The sequence below is a fragment of the Mus caroli genome, unplaced genomic scaffold (assembly GCF_978045245.1).
Source record: "Mus caroli unplaced genomic scaffold, Mus_caroli_1 scaffold_6, whole genome shotgun sequence".
In the NCBI taxonomy this organism is placed as follows: domain Eukaryota; kingdom Metazoa; phylum Chordata; class Mammalia; order Rodentia; family Muridae; genus Mus; species Mus caroli.
Window position 1 is genome coordinate 125,877,199 of NW_028227261.1, and position 16,852 is coordinate 125,894,050.

The following is a 16,852-nucleotide window of genomic DNA, read 5'->3' on the forward strand; positions in this document are numbered from 1 at the left end:
CCTTTTAAAGTGAGTAGCTTAGTTCCTTTACCATGGCTTCCAAACCCGACAGTCTCTCTTCCATTTGATCCAGTATGTGAGTGAGAAATTCCTTTGGGTTTTCGCTTTGTTTAACTTACAGAATTGTCAATTTCTAATTTTATTTCAGTTTGACTTTGCTTTAGAGATTCTACCACTTTATTAAATTCAATTTTCACACCTTGAATTGTTTTCATGATTTCACTCCATTCTTTGTATATTCATAGTCTTTGTTTATTTTCTCTTTTAGTTCCTTCAACATTTTCATGATTACTCTTTAGAAATAATTGGTATTTCACCTAAATTGGTTTTCTCATGAAAAATTATGATGTGGTAGTCATGTCCTGTAGAGGACATATTGCCGGATTTTAGATGTTGTTTGTTGTTTTCTGATGGTATCAAAGCATGGAGAGTTGTTGATGCTGTTTCCTGGTATAGATTTTTGTCTCTCTTTGGTTGAGTTTGGGCTTTGTTTGCTACTTGACAGGTTTTAACTTGACAGGTTGTTGGCCACCTTTATTGTGCTCAGTTCTCAGTCTTTGTATGGGGATGTGCTGGAGAGTTTTTGTTTTTTGTTTTTTTTTTTTTTTTGTTTTTTTTTTTTTGGTTTTTTCGAGACAGGGTTTCTCTGTGTAGCCCTGGCTGTCCTGGCACTCACTTTGTAGACCAGGCTGGCCTCGAACTCAGAGGCCTGCCTCTGCCTCCCAAGTGCTGGGATTAAAGGCGTGCGCCACCACGCCCGGCTTTGCTGGAGAGTTTTATGGCAACTTGATATGACATTAAATCATCTTAGAGGAGGGAACATCCATAACAAAAGGCCTCCCAGCATAGTAGAGATGATGTTGGTGGTGGGAGCATGTGTGAGCCTGAGGAGAGCTGTCTCTATTATATGTCTGTCCTGTAGTGGCACATGTGAGGGTGAAATAGCCCCCACTTGTCCTTTGCCACCTTGGCAGGATGCCTACCCACTTTGAAATGAGAGCAAGAAAGTTGGGCTTTACTCTTTGCATGCTACAGTCCTTGGGCTAGTGAGCCCTGTACCTTCCTTGGGCACTACACCTGGCTCTGATGACAAAGATACAGATTAGCCTGCCCCATGTCTCCAAGGGCGTAAAAGCAGGAGATCTGGTTCTGCTCCTCGATGGCTGATGCATTGGTTGAGTTAGCTTGGGCAGTGTAGAAGAGCAGGCCTTGATGGTTTGGGAGTGGAAGAGCTGGCTGACTGGCTGAACCAACTCAGCTACCACCCAGGCCCAGATCCAGGGCTTTGAACTGGCCCATGCCAACATCTACCCTATCGATTAACTTCTGGAGCTCATGAAGGTGCCAGTTCTGTAGCTCCAAAGCTGCAAGATCTCCATGACAAGGATCAACAATAGGATATCTAAGAGGAGTTCCCATGAGGATCCAATATTGATACTATAGCAGAATCCAGAGACCTCAAAACAGACCAATGATTTATTACAATGAACATTTGGAAGTAAAGATTTATGAGTACAAGGGTATACTATGTGACACTCTGTGACACATTACAGCTTCAACAAAGAGATGTTTTGTTGTTGCTGTTCTTTTTGGTTGCTGTTGTTTTCGCCTTGTGGAGGGCAGATACAAAGGGATAGGGAGTTGAGTGATATTGGGTTGCATGATGTGGAATTCACAAAGAATTAACTAAAAATTAAAAGAAGAGAAGAGAAGAGGAGAGGAGAGGAGAGGAGAGGAGAGGAGAGGAGAGGAGAGGAGAGGAGAGGAGAGGAGAGGAGAGGAGAGGAGAGGAGAGGAGAGGAGAGGAGAGGAGAGGAGAGGAGAGGAGAGGAGAGGAGAGGAGAGGAGAGAAGAGAAGAGAAGAGAAGAGAAGAGAAGAGAAGAGAAGAGAAGAGAAGAGAAGAGAAGAGAAGAGAAGAGAAGAGAAGAGAAGAGAAGAGAAGAGCCCTCTGTAAGATTGGGTGGCAAGCAAACATGTAGGGCAGTTTTCCAAATAATGATTGATGGGAGAGGGTCCAGCCCCTTGTGGTTGGTGTTATCCCTGGTTTGGTCATCCTGGGTTCTATTAAAAAAAAGCAGGCTAAGCAAACCATGGGAAGCAATCCAGTAAATAGCATCTCTCATGGCTACTGCATTAACCCCTGCCTCCATGTTCCTTCTCTGTTTAAGTTCTTGATTTGACTTCCTTGAATGATTAAAAATAATACTGAGCCTAGGATTTGTGTGTGTGTGTGTGTGTCTTACAAGATTCTCCCTGCTGATCTTCAGAAGTCTATACATGGCTTATTGGATTGTATGCGTTGTACTGGTAGCCCTAGGTTGGCTCATGATAGATGTGGGCTGTGCTTTGTGGTAGAAGAGTATAGGATGTTACAACATCCTCAAGTGGAGGTGAGTTGGAAAAGAAGAGGCTAAGGTGGGGCTTATCAGTGGTCCAGGTTTTAGTATGCTATGTAGTTGCAAAGCATAGTGGTAGATAGGAAGGCTGATAGGCATTAAGGCATCTGTACTTGATCTGGTGATCCACATTAAGATGCTGGGTTGGTTTCCATTTGATCATGAAGGGGATTAATGGGTAGGGTGGCTAAAAGTTGGTCAGGTTGAACAGACTGAGTCTAGGAATACCTATCTGGAATTTTAGGTCTGACTCTATATACTCACAGATTGACACAGTGGGTAAGATGCTGATGGATGATGGGGTAGCTGTCAGAATCAGTCTGGTTATAACTACTGATAGTTCTTAGGTTCAGTGCAGTCCCCGAGCCACAGAATGGGTAAGATGGCTGCGATGCATGTGTGGGGGACTAGTTTTGGAGTTTTCTACATGGAATTCCAGTATCTGGGCCACTATAATTTCATTTAGTTTAGCTTATAGAAAGTTATATTAAAAATTGTAAAAGAAAAACGTAGTAATTATGCTTTTGCCTTTTTCTTTATTCCATATGGGAACCCTTACTAAGAAATATATCTATATAGTGATACATAGATAGATAGATAAATATTAGATAGATGATAGATGAGTATTCCACTGATACATAGAATGCTACTCCTAAAGCCCATTTGTCTTTAAGCAAAAATACCTGTACCAAATGTGGGATACATGTTTGAAAACCATTGGTCAGGAAGCATGCAAAGCTTGCCAAAGCAATCCAGACTTGCCATTAATTTTTGTTGCCACCTAATAAATAAGACCTTATTGCTGAATATATACCATGTATCAATTATAAGATACAGAAACAATAAGCTGGTACTGAGCTAAAGACTTCCACCGTACTTTCTAGCATTCATAATACTAAAAAAATGCTATGCAGCCTCCTAGGGGAGAAAATTCACCAGTAGTCTTACCCTACAAATACAATAGCAACATTCCTGGCAAAATGTCATAACCTGTGAAATAGTGGCATGGTGATTATGGATGTGACCAACTAACTACTCTGATTGGCTATGAGCCCTGTTTCACATGACAGAATTCATGTCTAGTCATATACATCTCATTTAGGAAAGAAAACCAAAGCCAAAAAACAAACCAAAAAAGAAAACCAAAAATCCTGGTTGAGGTCTTAAGCCATTTTATGGAAAGGACTGCTGGTGTTTAGCTATATGATCATGGCACGCTTTTAAATTGTCATTTCTACATATAGACATATCCTGCTCTCAGCCTTAATAGAAAATATTTTTCAATGTACAACAGTCGATGCAGAGTCTCGAGGCTGCTTGAAGTGCTGAGGATAAGTGATGGTTGAGTACTTAGCCCCAAAACAGGACATCTATACTATCCTTTCAAAAATATGGTGGAGAAAGTGGCAGAAATAAAAGAAATGGAATATAGAGAGAAGGGCTATGAAATGACTTCTGGGCAAGGCATATTTAATGGTATTGTGACTTACAGCAGCTATGGCTTCTTTCAATGTCCATACATAAAATCAAGCCATTGAATGAGTCAACATTCAATCATTGATTAGGGAGGCTATTATGGGCCTATGCTGGACTGGCTGTCTATTGATAGATCCTGGAGAAAGCTAAACATTCTCCTTGTTTACATGGCAAATAATGAGGTCACAAACTTCTAATGGATAAGTTCAAATCCTTAGTCATACAGATGCTCCTGGTTAAATAAGCAAGTCCCAAAACAAAGTAAAATAAAACAGACATCCCCCAGGGGTGGGGGGACTTATAGGAAGAAAGGGGTAAGGTATAGGAGCTGGAAGATTTAGAGAGTGTGCAGGGAAGTGTGATTTGAATGTATTATATGCACAAAACTGATAAAGGACAAGTTTTATAAAACTGTATTACCAGTGTAACTTGCAGATGGCCAGTCCTCTTTTGTCTTAGAGGTGTTTACCTGTATATTGCAATAATAGTTTATTTTTCTTCCTGCCATGCATTAATTAATTGATTAGGTTCAGTAGTTAACTATTTTACAGTACTGGGAATTGAAGTTAGACCTGATACATGATGGGACTCATGCCAAATTCACAACGTATCTTATGTCTTCTTTTTATCCTATGGGTTTGGACAGAGTATCACTAAGTTGCTCATGTCCAGTTTGAATTCAGTATCTTCCTCCCTTAGCTTCCCAAGTACCTGGAATGCTAGGCTTCTGTCACTTGGCTCCTTTTCTTTTCCTTGTGGGGTCACTGTGTCTCTGTCTCTGCCCCTTCTCTATTGTATACTGCCAATATTAAAACAATAACTGTCACACCATTTTTCTCTGCATTAGCTTCCCCTTCCAATTGGTTTCAGGGCCCTTGAAGCACAAGGGGTTATTACATTTTCTCTCTGTCATTCCTTTAGATTATGACACACTTTTATATTTTATTTTATTAGGATCAGAACTTAGTCAATGGCCAGAACACAACATGTATCCAATAAATATTAGTAAGTGAATTAGGAAATGAAGAAAATGGGGACAAGTTATCTTCATCACTTCTGAGTTCCTGTGATGTTACCTGTTATTATTGCTGTAGTTCTGGTAGCTGAATCCTGTGTCCCACCTGCTAGTCAGGCACTCTAGTAATGAACTCACCAAGTTCTGATATTTTCATATTAAGATATTTTAGTAGCTGAAACCATTTTGGCAGAGATTTTACTCATAAGCATTGGAACTGAAGGAATGCTGTATTTAAATTTCTTTTAAGAAGTCCCAGTTCTATCACCAGTTGACTGCCACCCTGAGTCATTTGCTCAGCCTCTGGGTTCTCTGCTACTTAATACTGAAAAGAAGGTTGAATAAAAATGATCTCCGAGGCCCTTTCCAGCTCTGAAGTTCTATGATTGTCATCAAAGATTGCATAAATAAAAAATTCAATTAACATGAACATCTTAATCCCTAAGCATTATCACTAAATTGGGGTTTTACTTTTTTGTGAAAAGCAATTATTTTATATACACAGTAGGAAAAGAAAGTATTCAGATATCCTTACTTCTATCTACAATTCAACTTTGTTAGAAAAATAATTTTTATATAACGTGATTTTTTTCTTAAACTAGGAGAATTTTCTACAATTATAGTAGCATCATGACTGGTTTCGTTAATCACTGGATCCATTACAAAGCTCACATACAAGCATCGTTGTCTTGTCCAAGTCTAATGAGAAGTGACAGATTTTCCTCAAATCTAACAAGGCATTTCAGACTCCACTTGGCAGAAGACCTCTGCCTCTGCCCGGCATAGGAGAGTTCCTTATGCTTTCAATGACTAGCATGGTTTTCATGTCCATATGGTTTTCCATGGGTATTTGTCCTAATTTTTACTATGGTAATATTCTGATGCTCTTAAGCTAGGCTTCCACAGAAAGATCTATCTATCTATCTATCTATCTATCTATCTATCTATCTATCTATCATCTATTTATTTATTTATGATACTCTGTTTTGGTGGCCAAGGTGGAACTTGTCTCTAAAGAGTTCCCACCAGGAAAATTATTTACCTGGTGTGGTACTGAGACAGATAAGGATCTGGACATAGGTATAATCAAGAATAGTCATTTCAAAAGACATGGGCACTGTAAATTTTAACTGCTTTATTGTGGTATTTCATTACTATTTTTAGCTTGAGGAGATCTAGAAGCACCAGTCACACAAGTCTCTGGGCATGCCTGGGGAGACTATGTTGAATGGGCTAACTGAAGGGTGAAGAACATCCTTCTGGGAGTGGCAGGCCCCATTCTCTGAGATGGAATGGAGGATTGCAGGAAAAGAAGTAAGCTGAGCCAAACACTGATTCTCCCTTGCTTCCTGACTCAAGGCCATGGACTAGGATCTCCCTGTTATGGTGGACTATATCCTTGAACTGTGAGCCAAGATAAACTCTTTCCCATTTGTTTCTGTCAGAGTATCTTATCACAGTAACAGGAAACACAATAAACTTGAAATATGTACAATGTACATAATAAATTTGGGGGTGTGTTTGCACTTGTAAATCCATCCATAGAACGAACATAATGCCTGTAACTTTCATTCCCTAATCTAATCAAATGATCCTTTAAATCTTATTTTCCAGCCTTGTACATTCCTCTCATGCTCATCTTTTCCCACACATTCCCCATCTGCTTTCTAAATCTGTAAATGGTCTTGCCTTTTAAAGAATTTCACAATAATTGAATCATAAAATGTGCTTTGTTTAAATCTCAGGATATTTTGACAGTCACTTACATTGCTGCATGTGTTGGTAAATACTGTATTTCTGTTTTTTTTTCTGAATAATACATGAATTGCTTGAAATTATCACAATTGGCTTATGCGTTCATCTCTTGGAGGTCATTTGAATTGTTTTCTTGTTTTTCCTATGAAATGTTATGTACTTAGGAATTAGTGTTCAAGCCTTTGTACATACATAGTTTTATGCCTTTGAGTAGAAACCAGAAAATCTGGCTGGAAAATATTGTAATCACTTTAAGAAACTGTCCAACTATTTTTAAAAGTAGTTGTACTATTTTACCAACAACAGCTTGTAATAATCTTGGCTCTTCTGTATTTTTTAATTCTGGATATTTTTATTCTTTTTGAAGACAGGCATTTTTATAGATATGTGATAGTACCTAACTATGTGCCTACTCCAGATTATATAAAGAATTTTTTAAAAATCCTCAGCCATAATGAAAATAAGTTCAGTAAAAATGAGAGAAATATACATAATAAAGAAACAATGCAGATGAATATGTCCACAAAAATAATATATTAGAGCAATGCAAATTGTTTTATAAATATTTTTATTCATGTAAGAATCACTTAACGTGATGTATTATTTATAATATCTCCAACTCTTTTCCTGACAAGTCGTTCACATTGAATATGACATTACATATACAATTTAATTTGTTTTGTTCTTTGCTAGAATTTAAGACATAACTACTTGTGTATTTTATCATGTCCTTGTTATCAATGATCATGAATGAAACATCAACTGCAATATGTAGTAAATCTGAATTACTTCTAATTTGTCATATATTGTCATACATAAATTCAGTATACATTGTGAACATACATTATGTTCACAATTTCAATTAATGAGACTTTGTATTAACAATTAAATTTGCAAATCTACCTGTTGGAAGCTTAATTTCAATTTGAAGTAAGATATCTTACTATTCTTGTTAGTCCTCTTTTCTATACAAGGGCTACACACAATTCCTTTTTGTATGAATTTGCTCTCTTCTTATTTATTATTATCTCAGTTTTCCCATAAGTACTTGAATTGTATCTGTGCATGAAAGTCTTGGCTCTTTTGCAAGGTTGGTATAACTCTAGCTTATGTTTTTGTAATGTTTTTAAAATTGATATTAAAATACTTCATGTTGTCAGTCTACTGACTACATGTGCTATAGTTTCTTATAATGTCTCTTAATCTTAGAAACTTTAAGATGCATGCTTTTAGTACTTAAGACTTACTGTTTGATTTTTATTTTCAGATTTTTCTATACTGCATTTTGAAATATATATAATCATGGTTCATGTGATATGAGCTGTCAATTTGTTCCAGGTTGTTTTAAGATATATTTTTCTGTTATTATTCCTACTTGTTAATCATTTATTCTCAATTGTAAAATATTTAATATTGAGGTTTTTAATAATAATTATATATGCTTATTCCATATGAATTACAGTATTTTGAAACAATATTTTAAACTCTCAAACACATATATTATCAATACTTTAAAAATTGTAAAATGTTGAAACTCTGGTTCTCTGTATAATATTCTTTTTGTGGAACAGTCAGAGGGTGGTCTGGGATGGGGATAAAGTCTGAACTGCAAAAAGATATTAAAGAATAAAGAAAGAAAGAAAATGAGATATATTAAGCTTTTCCTTATAATTACACTGCACTTTTAAGGTAGTTAAAAATTATTTTTATATATTTTGTATTCATCACAATTATTTATTTATTTTATTTTGTGTGTGAGTGTGTGTGTGTTTGTGTGTGTGTGTGTGTGTGTGTGTGTGTGTGTGTGTGTGTGTGTGTGCAGCATATGCCACATCAAGAAATAGCTTGTGGAATCATGTTTTTCTTTGGGTCTTGTAGAAGGCATTCAGATTATCAAGTTCAGCAGAAAATATCCTTACTCACTGAGTAAAATAAAATCTCTGGCTCCTATTTTGTATTCTTGAAAAAGTTTGAGTTTTACATTAATTTTCCATTATGTATTCAATTGAGCACAGTGAAATTTTAGGTTTTGGATTCAGATTGTCTTGGTCAAAATAATCAAATTAACTCTTCTATACATATTATAGTTTATTTGAGCCCTATACACATTTATTGATAAATATTAGTCAATCCTTCATGGTTGTAATAAATGAAGATACTGTAATAATAAGCCCTGTATCGTGTGAGGAACTTTGTCTTCTAAGTTCACCCAGAAATAAAGTTTAATTCTGGTACAGTTATTTATAGAGGTGCTGATTATAAAGGTGAAGGTGTATAGCAACCACACAGCATAGCTCAGCAATCTAAAGCTTGTCAACATCCAGATCATTGTCACATTTAAACCTAGAGGGACCTATAGAGTTTAAGGGACCTGAAAATGCACAGTCACATAATTTTGTCCTTGGGGGAAATCAATGACCATAGATAGAAGAATGAAACCTCCCCAGAGCACAGAAAATAGATATTATTCTATTTATACATACCATTTTGGACAGCATAATGTATGCTTGGTATTTAAATAACTATAATAGAATCTATCCTTCTAAGGTACTTTCATACAGCTGTATTCAGGAAAAGGTGATCCGTATCACAACTTAAAGTATATGTTTCATTCCCTTTGTTAACAGAGCTTTTTAATAACAGTAAGATTCCTTATAGTTTGTTGTATATGGTAAGCTTCTCCTACCTGAGAATCCAAAATCTTCAAAGTTTGACATTTGAGTGCCCTCATGATGCCACCAGTAGACAATCCCAAACTGGATCATGTGGCAGGTCCTAATAAAGTGATCATGAAATTGCTATCAGTGTAATGTTTCAAGTGTACATGAAACAAATTTATATTGAGACTCCAGTCATACCCTGGTATATAAAAACTAACACAGTGCACCACATGCTGGCTTAATCTGTACAATCAAGATAATGGACAATGGTGTTAGACTAAGTTATGCCCTTGTCTGGTCTCCCCACTTAAAACCCATTAAAGTATCATTGACAATACAATTGTACAGTGTGTATTTTGATCTTTCTGATTTCCATGTTTCTTGCCCAAATCTGCCACAGCAAGATATTCTCTTCCTCACACAAAGCTTTGTTCTCTCTCAGTAGTTTTGGGTTTACTCCCCTCCTAATTTTGTAATCTTAAGTAGTGGATCGTAATCAATTGCTTTCTCCAGAAAGTTGTACTTCACTTTAGTATGTTCTGGAAAATGCTGTCTGAAGGGTGGGGGTGGGGTGGGGGGGAGACTCCAGCTGCTCTTTGCTCTTTTATTTTGAGAGTCTGTGTCTGCTGGCAGCTGCTCTCTCTTTACAGAATTAGCAATTTCTTTTTCATTTTGATGATGAAAGAGTGGTTTGCATTATCCTCAGTTAAGAGTCACTTCCTGCTTTGGATGTCAGTTTTGACTCTGCTGTTACAAGGAACCTTGGATAGCATGATGCTTCCTTGGGCAGCAGTCATCCAAGCCACTGTTCATTCATTATTTCATGTTGCCTCGGAAAAGTGATCAGCAGAAGGGGATGGTACCATGATATGAGTGTTGGGACAGAAATTTGAAGTCTAGGTTAAAGTCTGTGTGTCTATTTTTCAGACACCCAACTGTGAATCTATCAAGACCAGATTTAATCTCATTCATAGCAAGTAAACAATAGACTAAGGGCTCTCTTGAACTCTCATGACTATTACAGAGCTTAAGTGAGGAAACATATGTAGCATGACTTGCAAAGTGTAAAGGGCAAGGGACTTTGGATTTCTGTGAACAGTGCACATTCCCTGCGCCTCAGGAGCAGCACAGAACTCTGTGTAAATTACTTCTGACTGTTTTCATATTTTCTTACCTGATGAGCCAAATGCAGAAGACATTTACTTCTAATGGAAATCCCAAAGGAGACCAACTGATCTTTTTAAAGCCTATTTAACATAATTCTAAGAATTAATAGGAAGCATTTAGCATATTTATAAACACAAGAGTTTACAAATAAAACCATAATCATGCTTATTTTACACTGATAAATTTTCCAAAGCTACTGTGCCTTTCTGCATTTTTTCCACTGACTTGAACAGGTTCAAGTATTCCCTCCAGGTTTCTTGAGCAATAAAGTGCCAAAACATTATTATATTGACTCAAAGAAAGTTGTATGACCCTCATTAAAGGCAATGACTATTATTAATATATTAATGTTAGAATTTCTTTAAACTGCTCAAAAATGAATCAGCCTACACAATGGCTATTAGGATCTTTAAATGTTTATGTGAGTTAAAATTTTATTAGAGCCTGTTATTTTCCTTATATTTCCCTTATAAATTGAATCATAATAAGTACATTACTGTTGCTTAATATTATATCTTTATTATTAGCAATAATATTTTGTAGTATTTTTCTGAGGTAAAGTGGGGTTTAAAAGGAAAATAAAGGCATTAAATCAGTTCTTCAAAAATACTAAGATTGTTTTTCCCACATTTTCAGTTTTAAAGTACCTGTTTCATCATATTTACCTTTTTTCAATCGAAGCATCTAAATAGACTCAGTAACATCCGAGAATCTTTTTGCAGCTTTTGTATTTCTATGGTTTTATTGCCTTGTTCTATTTTGGAATGTTTAATGGAATTCATGCGTACTTATTAGGTATGTTATAGTAGATACTGGATGTTGAGGGAGGAAAGGAGCAATAAGAGGATTTTTTTTTCCCTCAAGAATATTACCTTCCTACAGAGAGGGAAGAAATAAACAATATATTCAAATAATAAAGCCATTTTGAAATGGTTGCAGCTTCTGCCCTAGTAACACACACTTACTGGATTAGAAGTCCCTAAACCATGGCCAGCAATGCATAACCTGGTAAAGGCAACTGCTGCTGAGACTATTGATTGGAGGTCAATACTGTGGTCCTGTTTGGTGGAAGGAGAGCACTGACTCCCACATGTTTCCCTCTGACCTCTCTATATATGTGGTGGCATGTGTGTAACTGTGTGCACCTACACATACATTAAATAAATATTTGTGATACAACTTGTGAGGAATAAAAAAGAAGTGGCTGAAGTGGAAAGGAAGAGCTGCTATAAAGTAGTCTGGCAAAGGTCTCTGGAAGACTGTCATTAGCACTGAGTCTTAAATTATGACAAAGGGACAGGATTTTGATGTGCCAGAGCAAGGAATAGAGTATGGCCTTGGGAAGCATTGGAAAATGGCCACGTTACTTGGATGAAGTGTACAAATGAAGGTATAGATGGGAAAAACCTAGTGTGGCAGCATACTAGCTAAGAGCACCACTTTAAGTTTCACTCTATCCCCAATGATATGCTTTTGGAAATATTTAATCAGAGGAATAAGATTCATCCCTCAACTCATGTTGGAGATAAGTGCTATGAAACCGCTGACAGAGACTGAAAAAAGAAAAACCATTAGAAGGCTGCCTCTAAACACATAAGAAAGAAAAGTGAAAATATGATACCGAGTGAGATAACCCAGTCACAAAAGAACACACATGGCATGCACTCGCTGATCAGTGGATATTAGCCCAAAAGTTTGGAATACCCAAGATACAATTCACAGACCATATGAAGCTCAAGAAGAAGGAAAAGCAAAATGTGGATGCTTCAGGCCTTCTTAGAAGGGGGAAGAAATTATTCACAGGAAGTAGAGGGTTGGAGGGAGAGGGATGAGAGGTCAGGAATTTGAACAGAGGTGTGTAGCAATGGTGGATAGGGAACTGGGAATAGCCACCAGCAAGACCCAGATGCCAGGAAAACAAGAGTCTCCCAGGGCCCAACAGGTATGAGATTAGCTGAAATGTCCAACAAAGGGGAGGGAGAACCTGTAGAGACCATATCCAGAGGTTAGGTAAGGCCCCTAGTTGGGGGATGGTACCAACCACTCATCTCAGATTCTTAACCCAGAAGGGATCCTGTCTAAAGGAAATAAGGAGAAAAAGTGTGGAGCAGAGACTGAAGGAAAGGCCATCCAGAGACTGCCCCACCTGGGGATTCATCCCATATACAGACACCAAACCCAGACACAATTGCTGATGGGAAGAAATATTGCTGACAGGAGGATGTTATAGTTGTCTCCCAAGAGGCTATGTCAGAGTCTGACACATACACAGGCAGATGCTCTCAGCCAACCACTGGACTGAGCACAGGGTGCCCCAATGGAGGAGTTAAAGAAAGGACTGAAGGAGCTGAAGGGGTTTGCAACCCCATAGGAAGAACAACAGCATCAACCAACCAGAACCACCAGAGCTCCCAAGGACTAACCACCAACCAAAGAGTGGAGGAACTCATGGCTCCAGCCATATATGTAGAAGAGGATGGGCCTGTCTGGCATTAATGGGAAGAGAAGCCCTTGGTCCTGTGAAGGCTGGATTCCCCAGTGTAGGGTAATGCCAGAGAGGTGAGATGGGAGTGGGTGAGCAGGAAGGAGAGTGTCCTCATAGAAGCAGGGGAGGGGGTATTAGAGAGGGGGGTTCCAGTGGGGAAACCTAGAGAGTGGATAACATTTGAAATGTAAATACATAAAATATCCAATTAAAAAAGAGTCATTTGCAATGAAAAAAAAAAGAAGAAAAGTTGTGTATGACCAATGAGTCCATGTTTATGGACTAACTGTTTCAATGAATCTTTAGAAAGATAAGTAACATCTTGACCAACTGCTGATGCTCAGATCTATAGGTGCAATAATTTAGGAGGTCTCACTGTGATGTGAGACTCCAAAGTGTAAAGTGAAAAAGATGTTTTTAGTGAACTTCCATAATAATAGAGCTTCAAGGTTCATATGGATATGTCAAATTCCAAGCTTCATGCTACATCACCTCCAGGTCTTTGTCTTACATCTATTCTTACCATTTGCATAGAAGAAACTTGAAAACATTAGCTGAAGTAATTTTGTGGAGTGGGTTTAGAATGCCAGCATAGTGACTTGTTACTCTTCCTAAGCCAATGATAGGACATTTTCAAAGGTCTGTTGATTTTCCTGGTTACTTTTGCATTGAATGGTAATTATGTTACACGGTAATAGTATTGCCTCTGATAAATTCAAGTCATCCAAAGAAGAACTAATTCATGAACATTCAAGTTTAAGAATGATTGATAGAACACCATGCTGCCAATGTCCTTAGAGCATATTTTACCTTTCTTTTACATTTTTGGGATTTTCCCATGGTGTTTTTAGATTATTTTATTGTATTTTTAGGAATGTTTTGCCTGCATATATGTATGTGTATCACGTGCATGCCTAGTGTTCTCAATGGTTAGGAGAAAGCACCAGATTCTCTGAATTTGGAGTTACAAATAATTGAGAAGTACTGTGTGGGTGCTGGGAACAAAACCTGGCTTCTATGGAAGAGCAGCAAGTGCTCTTAACTGCTGATCCATATCTCCACCCCCCTGTTCTGTTCTGTGATGCTTTTAAACAAATAAGGAGGGACTAGAAAGTTAACTCCATGGGATAATATTTGCCAAGCATGTATGGCATGCTGGGTTTAATTTTCAATAAGAACAAAAACAAAAATAAAATAACTAACAAGAAGTAAACGTTAAGAATTAAGCATGAACTAAGAATCTGTAGGTGAGAATTGAGTGAATTAGAATATACATTTCTCTGATATTTTCAACATTTGAGTTCATTAGCTTAATTACTAGATAGATAAGTTTATTATGATGAGTTTCTTGACAGCTCAGTTCAAAACCTTGATGAATTAATTGTTTAATATTTGTCTTCACTACTAATTTAGAAGCTTCATGTGTGTGAAGATTGACATATTCCTGTTTCTGTTTCTCTGTGTGTGTGTGTATTTGTTCCTAACATTTCCCTTCCTGCTACATCCACTTCAGTAGTGACCCTGAAAACCTGAGCGCTGTCCCGAGGTGAAAAGTTCAGGGAAACTTAGTCTCCTGGAATCGTGGCATCCTGTATAACGAATGCTCCAATGTCCTTGCTTTAGTTGGTAAACGGATCTGTGTGCTTTTCCTTAATATTGCTTTATTACAAGTGCTCCTAAGGATTGATATTTTGACATATAGCTAAGTTTGATTCTAGGCAGTCCTTGATATGACCTTGGGCGTGGATAGCTAAGTCACTGCCCTACACAGAAATTCACCATTATCTAGGAAGAAGGAAGTTTGTGACCTAAAGAGGAACCAAAGTAGATACTTAGGACTATAGATAGCTGAGTTACACCCATACACAAACAAGTATTTACAATGGCCTGGGGGGAAGGTGGACTATACAATAGACACACAATAGTAGGAACTATGGCAAGGGCACAAAACCCTTGCTCCTGGCTTCTAAGATTAAGTGGACCTTAGGTGGAGCTGTTTTTGATCCCAGTTGTTAACATTGAGTTTTACCCCAGTTGGTTCCTGCCAGTTCTTCCATGTTTGTATTCCTTTGTTTTGTGTAAGAATCCAGTAACCTCTTTGTACCTTGCTGGTGTGTCACCCAACTTCCCTACTTTCTTCTGTATAAAAAGTTTGATGCTCGATTTGACAAATTACATTCAGATCCACACTCCCTTGTGTCGAGTCTGTCTGTCAATTCCCGCCAACTTCTTGCCCACCTGTGACCAGAGACCCGTTCCACACAGACAAGGGACCAAGAGAGTCTGCGGCAAATTCCTAGTTGTACTCTTGGCAAAGTGTAGGTTTACAGTAAGAACTTCCTGAATTGATAACAAGAAGAGAGCTAGGTAATTTTCTCCTGTCTTTTTGCTAATGTTCTATCTTCTATATATTTGTCTTCAAATACTCTATGAATGTCTGTTTAAAACTATAGTAGTTGGACCAATATTTATACTCTTCAATCTGAGGGACATGTGAATATGACCTGGTTTGGAAAATGGTCTCTACAGGCCCAAGATGAAATTCAAAATAAATTCAACCTGAATTTTACAAGGTCTTCATGATAGTATCATAGAAGAAAATACCCTGAGATTTAAAATAAGGTCCTTGGAAGGCAGAGTGGGTGATTAGAATTATACAATTACAAGTCGCAAACATTCATGAAGCCACTAGAAGCTAGAAGAAGCAACAAAGTGATCACACTTGTGACCTCGGTCTTGACCTCCTGCTTCCCAGATCTTTAAGTTTCTATCTTTAGGCATCTGGTTTGCAACACTTGTTACAACAGTTTTGGAAAATGAGATAACACAGACAGAGCAAGAAATTGAAAGTTGCAAGATGTGATTTTTGCTGATTTTTAGGAAATAAAGCTATCTTGGAGACAAATATCTGGGCATGTCTATGACGAAGTTTGTAGATTTGGTTGGTGGAGTGGGGTGTCCTGCCTTAAACACAGACAGCATCATCCCATGGGTTACAGGTAAAATGAGAGAGGGACCTGAGCAGGGAATTCACCACTGTTTCCTGACTGTAGATGAAATGAGATTGGTCAGCTGCCTCAATGTGCTCACACCCTGCCCTCTCCACTTTGATGGACTTCGGGCCAAAATAAAACTGTTCTGCCTTCCTTATGTTATTCCTGTAAAGCATTTTGTTGCAGTAATTGGAAAAGCAATTTGTTTTCCTTGGTTGGATATGTATAAATATAATTGCTCACTAAAATCCATGGCCTCATCTATAGGTTAGAGAAAAATAATAACTCTCCTATGTTATTCCCAAGTTCAAATGACAGTGTGCACACAATACATAAAAGCAAGCTGTGTACATAGAGGTTTTATATGAAACATGCTTTATCATCTCCTTTCAAAACTAAATTCTTCACATTTTAACCTTTTTCTCATGGAGAATATCATTCAGGTTCTTGATCAAAGTGGTATCTTCTTAGTGATGGATGTTTGTTCTCAGTATAGATTTTAAACATTGAAACATGTGATGAATCATTTGAACAAGAGAATAATCAGAAATTTTATTTTAATCCCAAGCATGAGATTGCTAAAATGTATAATAAAAATCATTAGTTAATAAGTCATAAATATTGTGTTAAATTTATATAAAATATCCAGAGCAAAAGTGTGAGTTAGAGAGCCTGGGCTCCCAGCTTTATTCATACATTTTGATGATGCAGCCCATACTGGCTGATTCATTTGTCCTGGTGCTATTATGTTCTTTTTCTTCATTAAATAAACAATGCCCTACTTCATACTATCATAATATTTTTAATGAGATACTTTTACATTTCTAAAATAATTTGGGAGCAACCTAAATCTGATTTTACATTTGATAAATTCTGGCTAGCAATGCCAGACATTTATCTGGAT

At 37.3% G+C, this 16,852-nt stretch overlaps 1 long non-coding RNA gene across 1 annotated transcript in view; it reads right to left on the bottom strand.

The window, feature by feature from the left end:
* LOC110292093 (uncharacterized) overlaps positions 1-16,852 on the bottom strand; it is a 108,589-nt gene that overhangs the window by 45,273 nt on the left and 46,464 nt on the right. Inside the window, exon 3 of the long non-coding RNA XR_002377646.2 lies at positions 9,330-9,418. This is a non-coding gene — a long non-coding RNA (uncharacterized LOC110292093). The remainder of the gene's footprint in view (positions 1-9,329; positions 9,419-16,852) is intronic.